Here is a 14,978-nt window from a genome sequence, read left to right on the forward strand (position 1 = left end):
CTAACTTTCTCATACGACATTGGAATTCGATGATTCAAGCGTCGTTGGAAAGAGCTCAATGAGATCTACAAAATGAGGAAGCTATTATCAAATTTTGAAACATTAAGGAATGAAGAAATTGCTGAAAAGAAACAAGAGGTAACTTGAGGCACTACTTTCGACACAGATATAAACTCTTTTGGTTTTCTTTCATGAACTTATTTAATAGTAACGATTCTTATTTTTTTATGTAAATGTCATTAATAGATAAATTGATCACTTCTCTATTTTTATAACCTTACAATCCATTGGAGAAAAAGTACTGGTTTTTGCAGGTTCCAGGAGGAAGAATAGATGACTATAAGCAAATAGTGTCTCTCAAAGATCACATTTATTTCATAAGAAAATGATCAGAGGAGCAACAGAGATGAAACATCAATGCATGAGCACATGTTAATGCATATAAGATCCAGCAGTTGCAAGCCTTTCAGATGCCAGTGTTTCCATTGCATCCATACTCCTTCAGTCAATAAAACGTTCATCCCATTTCCTTTGCAGTCGCATTGCATTTCACTTAGTTAGTCAATAAAATTCTCATCTCATTTTCCTTCACTGCTCATTTTTATTCATAGAAACTATGTTTTCCTGCCTTGCTTTCACTAACTCATAACCCATTTTCATAAAGACATTCAGCTCGCTTACATGTTGATTTGTCCTTTTACTTTCCATTCACTTGTTATTTTCCTTTCCTTTAAATAAACTTTGATCCACTGCAAAATTTTCCATTCATAGTCCTTCAAAATCATTGTTTCATGCTCGTGTTAGATGATGGAGGATTCCTTAAGGTCTTCCTTCTAACAAGCCTTGGCCTATCGACATCGACACATTATGTAGGTCCAAGGCTAGAGTCCTCATTAGTACCTTGTGGCTTGTATGCCTCAATGACAGGCTCTCTCGCCAACAATCATGGGAATACATCAATGTCTCTTGATCGTTGGATCTTGCAAGTGGCTTGACATCGGCTCATTTATTCGCCCTTCGCAATATGTACTTAGGTACCTTGGCACTCGTTGACATTAATGGCGAGTTTGCCTCGCATTGGTTAACGAAATGCATCAATTGTCGATAATCTAATAACCTCTCTTCATGCTCGACACCGACACATTTATTCGCATGACTAGAGTTGTACCATCGGTTTTATAGCAATTGAAGACTATATCATTTCAGCATTTTGTAGCAGATACAACAGATTTAGCAGTATAAATAAAGAATCCACTTCACAACCTCATCCACCATTTATGCAACCAAGAAGCAGATGAATTTTACATTTCATTCCATGATCTAGAAGCAACCACTCTTCAATTTCCATAACTCATGCACATTGAAGGTAAGTGAAGGTATGTGGTTTTCTAATTTTTAGTCATGCAATTCCTTAAAATACTAAAATTGTAACTTTGAGAAATTCCTCACTTCCTCTTTCACATTGTCATATCTTTAGTTGGGGGGAAGGGACATCATTTCATATTCATACATCATACACCATCACACATTTTCATTTCATCCTAACATACTTGTCATAATCAATTATGATTGCATTATGGTTCAAAAAGTTATATGATTTGCAAATAATGCCTAAATTATGAGCACACTATATGGCTGATTTTAAAGATGCATTCTTAAATATGTTTAATGAATCTTGTTGCAACAAAAAGAAACAAGGTATTGAAACACAAGAACCAATACCCATTAGAATTTGGTTGAAACACAAGAACCAAACAAACATGTTGCAATTCAATGTATGACAAGGAATACTTTGCAAAAATAAATAAAATTGTCAAATGCAAAGTTTAAGGACATATGATAAAAGCCAAGCTCATTCAAAAGCAAAGATGTTGAGAGCAAATCAAAGGAATTAATGCAATATTTGCATGAGGACATGTAATTACTCTAGTTGGGGGGTATGTTGAACCTCCAAAATGCCTTCAAAATGACATCCACTTTCACCTTTATCGCCACCATTTCACTCACATGTTGCAACTCCATAACCATATAACCTTTCATTAGCCACCATTTTCATAAATATATGGGTTAGGATCCTTATTTACCAAAGTTATTTATTGTATGTGTTTAAAGTGAATTTATGATTAAAAACTAGGAAATTAACATCGTTTCATGTATCTATATATGTGGTTTGAGTTTCATGACATGTGTATGTCATTTGGAAGCTTCCAAGGCACCCTTATGTGGCCTCCAATGCTCAAATTCGAATTCCCTTCAAAGGAGATTTGGATAAAGGTCAAAGAAGGATACATGTCCTATTTGGATTGTAACTCTATGAGGTGTCTTATCATTTCTTATTTGGATTAGAACTCTATGAAACACTTAGGGAATATGTGTCTCATTATGAGTTATTTGGTTGTAACTATATGAGGTTTTAGTGGATCTTCATTAAATATGGTAGTTTCTTATGTTTTTGTATAACTAGGAGAGCCTTCTCCTTTGAAGGCATGTGTAAAGTTGGAGAAATGCTCATGTTTTTAATAGAGAATTTGGAGCTTATACTTGGAGATTTGAAGATTTAGTTTTGCTTGCATATGGAGCTTCTTCACTTGCCATCCTCATACACCATTGGAATGACCATCTAATGATTGTGAGATTTAATTGCTTTTATAGATTAAAGTTCATTTGTTTTCTTAGTATTAGTTTTAGAATGGTTGTGTAATCTTTGCTTTTCTAAAAACATTTCAATAGGGAAGATTTATGTATTTTCTAATTGGATTAAGTTTGAGGCAAGGGCTCATAGTTATTTAGTTTCCTTTCATGTTCTGTTATTTACTTTCTTATATCAAACTATCAATTCATTGTATAATTGAATAAAGGATCAAGACAAGAAGGTGACTTCAAATTGGGTGATTAAATGTTCAACTTATGCAATCATTGAGCTGTACTTTTTTTCGTGCTTTTATATTTACTTTTAAGATCCTCATTTAATTGCATTAACTGATATTCCTAAAGATCATTCTAAGAAATTGATTTAATCATATTTCAAGATTGAATGGTTGAATATTTAATACATGCAATTACTGAGTTATTTTCTGCACACTTTACTTGATTTTCTAGGACATTAAAAGTTAAAGTATAAATAGTTGCTTACACATCATCTCAAGAAGGTAACACTTCATAATTGAATGCTGGAGTAACTAAGTATATATTAGTTGTTTTTTATTTCACAAGTTAGTTGAATTTCATTTTCATTATTTGATTTCATAGATTAGATGAATTGGTTTTCATTATTTTGTAGTTACATTGATCTAAACTGAGAGATAATTTCTAGCACATACAGTGCACGCATGATTCACAAGTTTACGAAACCCCCGGGTTGACAAATTAAATGACATGCAATCACTTTGCCCCAACAATGACCCGACAAAACCATGCCACCAACATCAAGAGATCCATACGCCAACATGCAAAGCCATGCATGTCCAAACCAACTAAAAGATCAAACATGCAAAAGGTTACCTGCAAGTATTCCTGTTGACGTGTTTGATCCTGCTTTCCTTCCTTGATCCTTGCTTGCTTTCCCTTTTTCCTTTGCTTGTTTTTCCTCTCCTTTGCTTGCTTTTCCTTTCCTTTGCTTCAAAACTAAAATGGTCCAAGAAAACTCTAAGTGATCAAGGGTGAGAGAGAGAGAGTAATGAGAGAGCTCCAAACTTGAACTTGACAAAAGCCATGAACTGATCCTCAGAAGCCTTTTTATGCATGAGGCCTCTAATTTCTTCATTTTCCATTATTTTCCTTCAATTTCCTCCTCACATGCAACCTGTGACCTTTCACCTTACTTTTCTCATAATTTCCTTTATTTTCATAAATAAATGTGCCAAAAATGTCTTTTTTACCTTTTAATGTCTTTGCGAAAACACACGTCGAATGATGCCCACTGATGAGCCCCAAAAATGGATAATTATTTGGGCTCATTCAACCTCCTAATTCGACTTAATCCACCATTCTCATTAGTTTATTGCATGTTTTTTATTATATTTATGCTAATAGAGTGAATTGGGTTAGTCATTATGCCAACAAGTCTAATGTGCTTTGTGTAACCTTTTTGGTCAATTTGGAGACAAAATGAAAGGTTTAAATGAGCACTTGGCAGCCAAATTCCTGGGAGAACAAGGGAGAGGATTTGTAGGAAGGTGTCCCCTTCATTTATGGGCCCTTATCTCGAATTCTCCACCATCAGCTCGAAGTTCAAAGGCCACCAAATCAATTAACACAAGGGCAGCCAAGCAAGTCAAGTAGGACTGCTGTTAACTGCAAGTTTTGGGCAGCCGAGTCCCTAAAGTTTAGGAGGACTGTTGGGGTCCTCAATTTGCATAAATAAGAGGGCTTGGGGCCTCATTTCAGTTAGTCACTTTATAGTCATTTTGTATTCATTTTGTAGTCATTTTGTAGTTCGATTTTTAGGCAGTAGATTAGCTTTACTTTCAGTACATTTTCAAGTTCTCCTTGTGGACAGTTTTTGGAATGTAACATTTCTTTTGATTAATAAAGATGAATCCAGCTTTGCACCAGCTCTAAATCTCTGTTAGGAGGTTGTAGCTCTTGGGGTTGGGCCCATCTCAAGTGCCCAGTATCTCCTTTGTTTACTTTCATGTGTCTTTGCTGCATTCTTAGAATACAATCTGCTATTTAGATTTAAATCTTGTTTTGTTATTTAGGTTGTTTTTAATGAGTAAAATAGCTTTTCATGCTCAGATTTAGTTGATAGGTTGTTAACAGAAAAAGCTTCAAGAAAAGGTCCATCAAACATCTGTGGTTTCACCTCTCCCTCAGTGGGATCAGGAGCTGTGACTAGGATGACTTTGCTACCCACAAAAAGACTGATTTTGCTTTGCCATGCAATCACTAGTGTTTGATCTTCATGTGTAGAAGTTGGTTACAAGTTCAGACTTTCGTTTGCTTAGTTGCATGAGTTTAAATACATGGTTTCATTGCAGGTCACACTTCTGTTCTTTCTCTTTACTGACAGCTAGCAAATTAGGTCAACGTAACTAGGTCTTTGAATTTACAAGTCTTTGTTGGTTCAGATTGGAAAAACGACTTGCAGAGCACCTGTACCACTCCTTCATCTACTTATTCTCCATCAGCACCATCCACTCCACCCTCTACTTAGAATCCTTACCTCACGTTTGCCACATTTTCTCACATAACCCTAGTTTTTGTACATCATTGTTTCAGCCTTCTTTGAGCCAACTTAGCTATTTACACCTTCTCACCACTCCATCCATCAGTCCCTGGGCCACTTCAGACCCCTATCCTACCTCCATATCCATTCATGCATCTTCCCTCACTCACCCATCCTCCAAATTCCAATTTTTAAACATCTTGTAGAAATTTCTGAACATCCTGTAGAAATTCCTGAAACATCCTGTAGAACCCCTGCAGACTTCCTGTAGAAGCTCATGAATGAGATTTCTTGATAGCCAAACTCTGTGAAACTCTTTGGAAGGGTGTTAGGGACCCCTTAGGCCCTCTCTGAACCTTCCCGACCTCTTCCACGCATTTCCTCTCGCCAATCCACCTCTGCACAGTCAAAAATAGTTAAATTGTATGCATGATAATTGTGACAACTTATTCAAAAATACAAAAAGATGTTTTCTTCAGATAGTGATAACTTAGACACATGCATTTTACCTTCCTAGAAGTCAATGGCATCTCTTTCAGTAGCTTGCATCCTCTTTTTAGCATCAGTAGGGCTAGCTGGTAAAATTAGGGTTTGCTAGGGTTTGCATTTCCTTTCCGCTTTCCAATTTCTTTCTGCAAGTAAATTAACCCCTTTGAGTTAGCTTTCATTCATCAATTAAAAAGCTTCTTCTAAGAGCTCATAGAAGTTGGCTTAAGCTCCTAGTGGACTTGTGCCAGTTGACCAAGTGACGGTTGCGGCAAGAGCTAGTACTTGTGCATACAGCACCGTCGCTTCCAAGTTTGTTACGAACTACCGGGTTGATAAAATTAAAGAAGGGAGTTCCAGGAGTTGCAACATTATTGCTGCAATACTGGGGCCCACCATCTTTTTGGCGTCGTTTCCAGGGAAGCGTCAGAGTATTGGTGATTGCTGTTTTTCTTCTATGTTCTACTACAACCTTCTGCTAAGTAGTTTATTTCATTTCCATTCTGCAATTTCATTTCCGCAAAAGTAGATTAGACATTTCCTGCTTTCATAGATTAGCATTTCAATTCCGCAATTTCAATTCTGCAAGCGTAGACTAGCATTTCATTCCTGCAATTTCATTTGAGCAAAATAGATTAGTTCTTTCCTGCTTTCATTTCAATTCCGCATTTTCATTTCAGCAAGATAGTTAGTTTCAGTTCAATCTATTTTAGTTCTGCAGGTACAAGAAGAAAAAAAGCAAAAATCAACCAAAAAGATTTCCTTTCATGCCTTGTAGGAGTAGAGATAATTCAGAAAAATGATTGCACAACGCCCCCACTGCTTCACACAGCCAACCTTCTCTCTTCTTCGATGGCTGTGATTAAAGAACCCTTAGGTGGACAATAAGACATATCTGAAGAACCTCAAGGGAAGAAGAAGAAGAAACCATTCCTCTGGAGTGAATGGCTACAAGCAGAAATGTTGGGAGCAGTACCTTATCCAAAAATGAATTTGAAAATCAGATGGAAGATTTCAAGAGCGAGGTAAGACAGTTTCTTGCCATGCAACTGGATACCTTGCGGATCCAAAAGAAGCAAGAGGAAGCCAAGAGGGCTTTGGTCATCTTTTGTCCCAGGTGCACTAGAAAGCATCCTAGGAACGAATGTCCATTGCACTCCATAGAAGTGTGTTTTGTTTGTGAATAATACCATCCTACGAATCAGTTCCCTTCCTTGCTTGGACTTAAAGCTGCATACCAGAGAGCCAAAGAAGCCACTGAATCACTCTATTATATGAACCAAAGGAGGCCACATGAACCTAGATCTTACCAGCAGGAACTGCAAGGGACATTCGAGACCTATTATGACCCCTATCAAGCCACTTTCATGCCTTCTTGGGGTCCCCCTGCTCATCCTTCCTGGTTCACACCTTCTCCTTGTTCCTTCACAGATCCATATTATGCCCAACCAGTTGCTCATTCGTTTCACTCTTATGCTCAGCCACAGCCTCAGTGGAATGCACCTCATTAGGGGTGGAGGCCCCAATACAACACTCCTCTCGCTCATTTTCCTCCACCACTTGCTCATCCACAACCATCGCCTCCTACTCCACCAAGGCAACCCCAAATGCCTGCCCAACCACAACCCCATCCACATCCATCTCAAATATACACCCCCACTCAGCTACCCATATCACCATTTCCAAACTTGTCCATTGGAGTAGCTCAACAAAATTGCAATGCTGAGACACAACATGTCCAAATGATTCCTCTTGAGCTCAATGATCTTCACCATAGCTCAGGAAGAGTGTTGCAAAGCAGGGATTACATTGACAACATTGAAGGACCAAAGGCAAAAGAAGATTCAAAAGAGGAAATCAAAGCACCATGGGCTGCACTTGATGAAGAGAAAACATCAGAAGCAGAAATCAAGAAAGCTCCCTCATGGCTACCATCAACCCCTCCATGTAGTCAAGAGAAAAATCAGCACAAAGAGGAAGATGTGAAGGTCATGATAGAAGAAGATATGGAGAATGATCCAGATCAGCAAAAGGACCAAGGATATCAGAGCTATATTGAGATATGGTTTCAGACGGTCACTAAGTTGCAGCAGTACTCTCTTCCTCAGCTATGTTTGATCCCTTCAAAGTCAGATCATTTTGTCTCTGAAATCCGGATAGCTGTCAAAGCATGCATTTCAAGCCGCCACATCATTTTATCTCTAATCTCGATGTGCACATGGCTCCATTGGAAGTATTCTTATACTTGAAAAGAATTTTATTTTTCAAGTAGGGTAAGGTAGAAAAAAAAATGAAAAAAAAAATGAAAATAAGATGAAAATAAAAATCTAAGGTGAAAACCTCATCGAAGGCACCTTAGATTGGCTCATTGATTGAAAACCTCCATGAGGCGGTCAATGGGTTGGGAAAAAAGAGAAAAGAGAATAAGATCTCTAGGTGAAAACCTCCCTTGGAGGCGCCCAGGGCAGGCAATTAGGGTGAAAACCTCCATGAGGTGCCCTAGTTGTTTTTCAAAAAAAAAAAGAAGAGAAAAATAAAAATAAAGCTAATTTCCAATGAATACTTGCAGGTTGCAAGAAGGACATTGCAGGTCAGGAGGATCGCTCAAAACAAAGACAAAGGAAGTTCTATGCCTTCTACAGGAAGTTCTATGTCTTCTACAGGGAGTTTTGTGTCTTCTACAAGAAGCCTACAAACGAGCCAAAATTGATCTCTGAAGAGGACCTGAAGGCCGAGAACCTGTCGATGAGGCCTGAAAGCATCTATGTTTCCATCCCTCACCCTTCTCCATCAATTTTTCCATCTCATTGTGCTTCTTTCCTCAAAACTGTGTGTTCTACAGGAAGTTCCTGTAGAAATTACAGGATTTCTACAGGAAGCTAGAAATGGATTTGAAAAAGGTCTTTTGGCAAACATGAGAGCTTCCTCAAGGGGTTAGAAGTCCTCCTGCAATCTTCAAACTCCCCCTCCATCATCTCCATGCCTGCATCACAACCCAAGCTCAGTTTTTCTTACCATGCAAAAACTTGCAGAATGCTTTGAAGAAAAAAATACATAGAACATAATTTGTTTTTGCCCTAACTTGAAAACCATGCATCCATTTGAAAAACCGTTTTACAGGGAATTGTATAGGGATGATGGCAACATGCCCGAGCAGTTTCAGCCCATTCCAATGCACGGTTTCCAAGAAATCCGCCTCCATCACCGTCAGCCATTTTTGCATTTTCTCCATATCCGTGCATCCATTTCAAAACCTGTTTCATGGGGAGATGCATATGGGTGATAGTAACCTACCCAAGCAGTTTCAGCTGATTCTGATGCACGGTTTCCGAGAAACTGATCTCTGAAATCTTCAGTCATTTTCCATTTTTCTCGAAATCTGTGCATCCATTGATCTCAATTTTGCTATGGGAGGTGCATCATGATGATAGGAACATGCTCAACAAGTTTCAGATCGATCTGATCTATCGTTCGGGAGCAATGGCGAAAACAAGTTTTGGTCCTGTGAAAATTCAGCAGCAGCAGCTTGAGGGTGCAGATCTGAACGTGGAAACGAACTCCTGCAGCTTAGATCCGGCTAGAGGATACCTGCACAAGCAAAATAACCACACATAAGACAGCAAAGAGCTTATAGCACAAAGGATCCATCATGCAACCACCGAAATAGATGCATGCAGCAGCAAAAAGCACCTCATAGCAACCATTTGACTTCAGGTACGTGACTAAAACTTGTTCCTCTATTGCATGAATCTAATTGAAGAACTGCATGAACGAATGGAATGGTGGGGTAAGCCATGAATCTAGCAAGGTTAAGCTGATTGCCTTCTCTAGCACTCAGCCGGAAGTCATGCAGTACACGTGGACAACTGACTCACGTGAAAATTAAAGCAACCAGGAGTGTTGGCCGTTTAAACCTCAGTTCAATTGACGGCAGTGATTACAGGGGGAAAACACACAGTTCAGGAACAACACTTCCAGTTGCATGTGGCCACGTACACCTGGCCACTTCACTCCCTCACCACAAATCACGCTGAAATTAAATGATGCTCGGCTGAAATTCTCACCACCCTCTGTTCAACTGCGGTCAACTGGAGCACGCGTCCACCACGTCCAGATCAGTTAACCGGTGGTCCTCTGCAAGATTCCTACCTGGTTTCTCGAGATTTCTGCCGTTTCTTAAAAAATTCCCGCCTGTCGCGCTCTACAGGTGTTTCTACAGGAAACACAGAAAACAGCCTTCCAGAGTAGAAAAGCCTGGATTTTTCTTCGACAAATGGGAGTTTCGAAGAGAGGTAGGCTCAAAAAATGCCATACCCGTGCATGAAATTTCAAAAGGTGGTAAATTAAATTGTTTGGAGTAGGGGAATTCGAGACAAGTCTGCCATGAGTCAAAAACAACAGTTTTCCTGTGTTGCATGGAATTTCTCGGTTGCAGGAACACAATGCAGAAAGGAGGCCTCCCAACACAAGGACAAGGGCCCCTACCAAGTTACCAGGCATCCTCACATCCACTCCCTCCATGAACACTCATTTTTTCAGGGTTCGGACACAATCTGGTCATGGTTCAACCTTCTACAGGAAGCTACAGGACTTTCTATAGGAAGTTTTGTATTTCTACCAGAAACATCCTGTAGAGCCTTTGGGCAGGCCAGAATCGATTACGGAGAGGGATTTGAAGCTTGAAGTCTGTTGAGGAAGCATGCAACCACTCTTTTCTTCCATCCTCCACTTGTTTCATCTCCTCTCACCACCATTGCCACCATCTAGTTGAATATACCTGCACCGTCATACCAGAACCCTGTTTTCTCAGATAGAAATTTGTTTTTTAAGTGAAAAATAAAGCATGTAGAGGCCCACGCACCTTACCTGTCATCCATGAATGCAACTTTGTTTGTTTCAGCATGCACCCCAGGAGGAGAAATGACTACAGGATGTCCTACAGGAATCCTGTAGTAGCTGATCCGGCTGGAGCACATACCATGGAGACACCAGCAGCTCACATGAAATGAAGCCAGTGCATGCAGCATTCACCACTAGAGAGTCGGGTCTCAAGGTCTTGGAACCAGCATCAGCCAATGGAAGAAGAGCACCAGCACCTAGAAACCAACTCTCAGGCCCTGTTAGAGTACATGGATCGGCAGGCTCAGGCCATAGCACACTTCGAGGATATGGAGCGACTATTGGGGGACAATTGTGTTCATGCTTGCACCTGTAGGTGGAACACATTGTCCCATAGCCTCAAAATCAGGGAATACCACACTCCAACTAGAATGAGGGAGGCCTTGGCATGAGTGTCTCCCCACAAAAAGTCTATGCAGAATCTCCATGCCAGCTGGATAGGCCTCAAGTTAAGTTCCCCTTTGCTTTTGGGATTGTTAGAAGGAGGCACAAAAGAAGAAGAGTATAAGCAGTGGGAAGAGGAAACCACAGCAAAATTGAAGAAGAAGACACCCCCAGCCATGCAAGCCAAATTAGGGAAAACTGTTTCTACAGGAAGACAGAAAACTGCTTCTACAGGACTTTCTATAGGAAGTCCGGGGAAAGGGCTGCAGAAGGAGAAATTGGCCGAGATTTTAGCTAGGGAGGCAGCAGTTGTGTTGGCCACCCTAAGCACATCCCCCAAGCAGAAGGAGAAGTGAAAGAGGGAGCCTTCCATGTATTTTAAGGCGAGAAGGAGCACACGGATCAAAGTGGGCAGACCCAAACCACAGACAAAGGAGAAAATTGTCATTAAGGACACAAAAGCTAAACAAAAGGAGGAGCCTCCTTCAAGGATGTCCATCACCTATGAATGAGGAAGCCAAAAACCTTCACTTGGAGAGAGAGAATTCAGATAATGGACTCAAAGACAGTTCTACAGGATGCTGAGACAGTTCTACAGGAAGTTGAGAATTCTCTAGGAAAAGAAGCACAGGCAGTGGGAAGGAGCAGAGAGAAAAGCATGGTTTCATGACTGAGAAGAGGACATCACTTCAAAAGCTTGGCATGACAGGGAGGCCACCAGGGCCATCAAAGACGAGGAGATAGATTGGTTGCTCAGAGGATGAGCAACACTTTCAGTAACGGGGTGATGATGAGCCCCAAAAATGGATAATTATTTGGGCTCATTCAACCTCCTAATTCGACTTAATCCACCATTCTCATTAGTTTATTGCATGTTTTTTATTATATTTATGATAATAGAGTGAATTGGGTTAGTCATTATGCCAACAAGTCTAATGTGTGCTTTGTGTAGCCTTTTTGGTCAATTTGGAGACAAAATCAAAGGTTTAAATGAGCACTTGGCAGCGAAATTCGTGGGAGAACAAGGGAGAGGATTTGTAGGAAGGTGTCCCCTTCATTTATGGGCCCTTATCTCGAATTCTCCACCATCAGCTCGGAGTTCAAGGGCCACCAAATCAATTAACACAAGGGAAGCCAAGCAAGTCAAGTAGGACTGCTGTTAACTGCAAGTTTTGGGCAGTCGAGTCCCTAAAGTTTAGGAGGACTGTTGGGGTCCTCAATTTGTATAAATAAGAGGGCTTAGGGCCTCATTTCAGTTAGTCACTTTATAATAATTTTGTATTCATTTTGTAGTCATTTTGTAGTTCGATTTTTAGGCAGTAGATTAGCTTTGCTTTCAACACATTTTCAAGTTCTCCTTGTGGACAGTTTTTGGAATGTAACATTTCTTTTGATCAATAAAGATGAATCCAGCTTTGCACCAGCTCTAAATCTCCGTTAGGAGGCTGTAGCTCTTGGGGTTGGGCCCATCTCAAGTGCCCAATACCTCCTTTGTTTACTTTCATGTGTCTTTGCTGCATTCTTAGAATACAATCTGCTATTTAGATTTAAATCTTGTTTTGTTATTTAGGTTGTTTTTGATGAGTAAAATAGCTTTTCATCCTCAGATTTAGTTGATAGGTTGTTAACAAAAAAAGCTTCAAGAAAAGGGCCATCAAACATCTGTGGTTTCACCTCTCCCTCAGTGGGATCAAGAGCTGTGACTAGGATGACTTTGCTGCCCACAAAAACATTGATTTTGCTTTGCCATGCAATCACTAGTGTTTGATCTTCATGTGTAGAAGTTGGTTATAAGTTCAGACTTTCGTTTGCTTAGTTGCATGAGTTTAAATACATGGTTTCATTACAGGTCACACTTCTGTTCATTCTCTTTACTGACAGCTAGCAAATTAGGTCAACGTAACTAGGTCTTTGAATTTACAAGTCTTTGTTGGTTCAGATTGGAAAAACGACTTGCAGAGCACCTGTACCACTCCTTCATCTGCTTATTCTCCATCAGCACCATCCAATCCACCCTCTACTTAGAATCCTTATCTCACGTTTGCCACATTTGCTCACATAACCCTAGTTTTTGTACATCATTGTTTCAGCCTTCTTTGAGCCAACTTAGCTATTTACACCTTCTCACCACTCCATCCACCAGTCCCTGGGCCACTTCAGACCCCTATCCTACCTCCATATCCATTCATGCATCTTCCCTCACTCACCCATCCTCCAAATTCCAATTTTTAAACATCCTGTAGAAATTTCTGAACATCCTGTAGAAATTCCTGAAACATCCTGTAGAACCCCTGCAGACTTCCTGTAGAAGCTCACGAATGAGGTTTCTTGATAGCCAAACTCTGTGAAACTCTCTGGAAGGGTGTTAGGGACCCCTTAGGCCTTCTCTGAACCTTCCCAACCTCTTTCAAGCATTTCCTCTCGCCAATCCACTTCTGCACAGTCAAAAATAGTTAAATTGTATGCATGATAATTGTGACAACTTATTCAAAAATACAAAAAGATGTTTTCTTCAGATAGTGATAACTTAGACACATGCATTTTACCTTCCTAGAAGTCAATGGCATCTCTTTCAGTAGCTTGCATCCTCTTTTTCGCATCAGTAGGGCTAGCTGGTAAAATTAGGGTTTGCTAGGGTTTGCATTTCCTTTCCGCTTTCCAGTTTCTTTCTGCAAGTAAATTAGCCCCTTTGAGTTAGCTTTCATTCATCAGTTAAAAAGCTTCTTCTAAGAGCTCATAGAAGTTGGCTTAAGCTCCTAGCGGACTTGTGCCAGCTGACCAAGTGACAGCTACGGCAAGAGCTAGTACTTGTGCATACAACACCGTCGCTTCCAAGTTTGTTACGAACTACCGGGTTGATAAAATTAAAGAAGGGAGTTCCAGGAGTTGCAGCATTATTGCTGCAATACTGGGGCCCACCACCCACTAGGATATATTTGCCCAACATTAGGCTTGGAATAAGTGTCCCTTAACCGTGGTCTTATTTTGCCTTTATTAACTTTTATTACATGAACTTTTCACCGGGGTTGTTAGATTATAATCATGAACACATTTCTTAAGCAATGAAATGAGGAATACATCATGTGTTTTGATATTAGGAGGTAAGGAAAGCCTATCTGCCACCAGTCCAACTTCCTATAGAATCTCAAACAATCCACATTAGTGGGGTGCTAATTTGGTATAAGTTCCCATTCTCAAGGAACTTCTTTTGGGCTTGAACCAAAGATACAAATGATCTCCTATTGATCAAGGTGGATATTAGTGGCCACCCACCTCTTTCACTAACTCAATGATTCTCTATCTTGGTACTTTTTCTATGGTTTTTTGTGTCCCAAACTTACGAGGCCATTTTGAGGCCCTAAATGATGTTTTTTGGCCATTTAGGGGGTTAGGTTTGACATGGCATACCCTAGCCCTAACCAAAAGTTTTAATCCTTAGATAGTTCTTACAAACAGGCTACTATGCACCACAAATAGACGTTAATGCAAAAGTTGCGCCCTCGGGAGGTTGATGTACAAACTAACAATCTCAAAGCCTGTAAACATTTTGGCGCTTCATCTTCTAGGGTTTGGGTTTTGGACCTCTACGATTCTTTCTTTATGTTAAAAGGCCATTCATTTGGCCTCTTGTAATAACTTTTGGAAATGCATGTAGCCATCATCTCTCTCTCCCTTCATATACATATACCACCATTCTAACCAGTTTATGTTCTACAATATTATATTATTTTATTTATCAATAGAAGTTGTGTTTTCACTATATTTCTATGCTCTCTGTGATATTTCTATATGTGTGTGTGTTCCATTTCCTTCTTTCCTTTCATTTCATTCCTTGTACAACCTGGATCACCTATCTTAAATTCTTTCTGGGTTCTATTTTTATCTGCATAATTCTTTTGGCGGTTATGGGATGCTTTAAACTTTTGTTCGATATATAAGACTTCTTGTTCCATTTCCTTTAGTAGATTAGGTCCAACTTTAATCTGATTCATTGGATGGTCGCAAGTAATTGGGGTATTATGCTTCTAGCCATATAGGACCT

The sequence above is a fragment of the Pinus tabuliformis genome, chromosome X, assembly GCF_031772625.1.
Source record: "Pinus tabuliformis cultivar Carrire ecotype Pingquan chromosome X, CPIR1, whole genome shotgun sequence".
In the NCBI taxonomy this organism is placed as follows: domain Eukaryota; kingdom Viridiplantae; phylum Streptophyta; class Pinopsida; order Pinales; family Pinaceae; genus Pinus; species Pinus tabuliformis.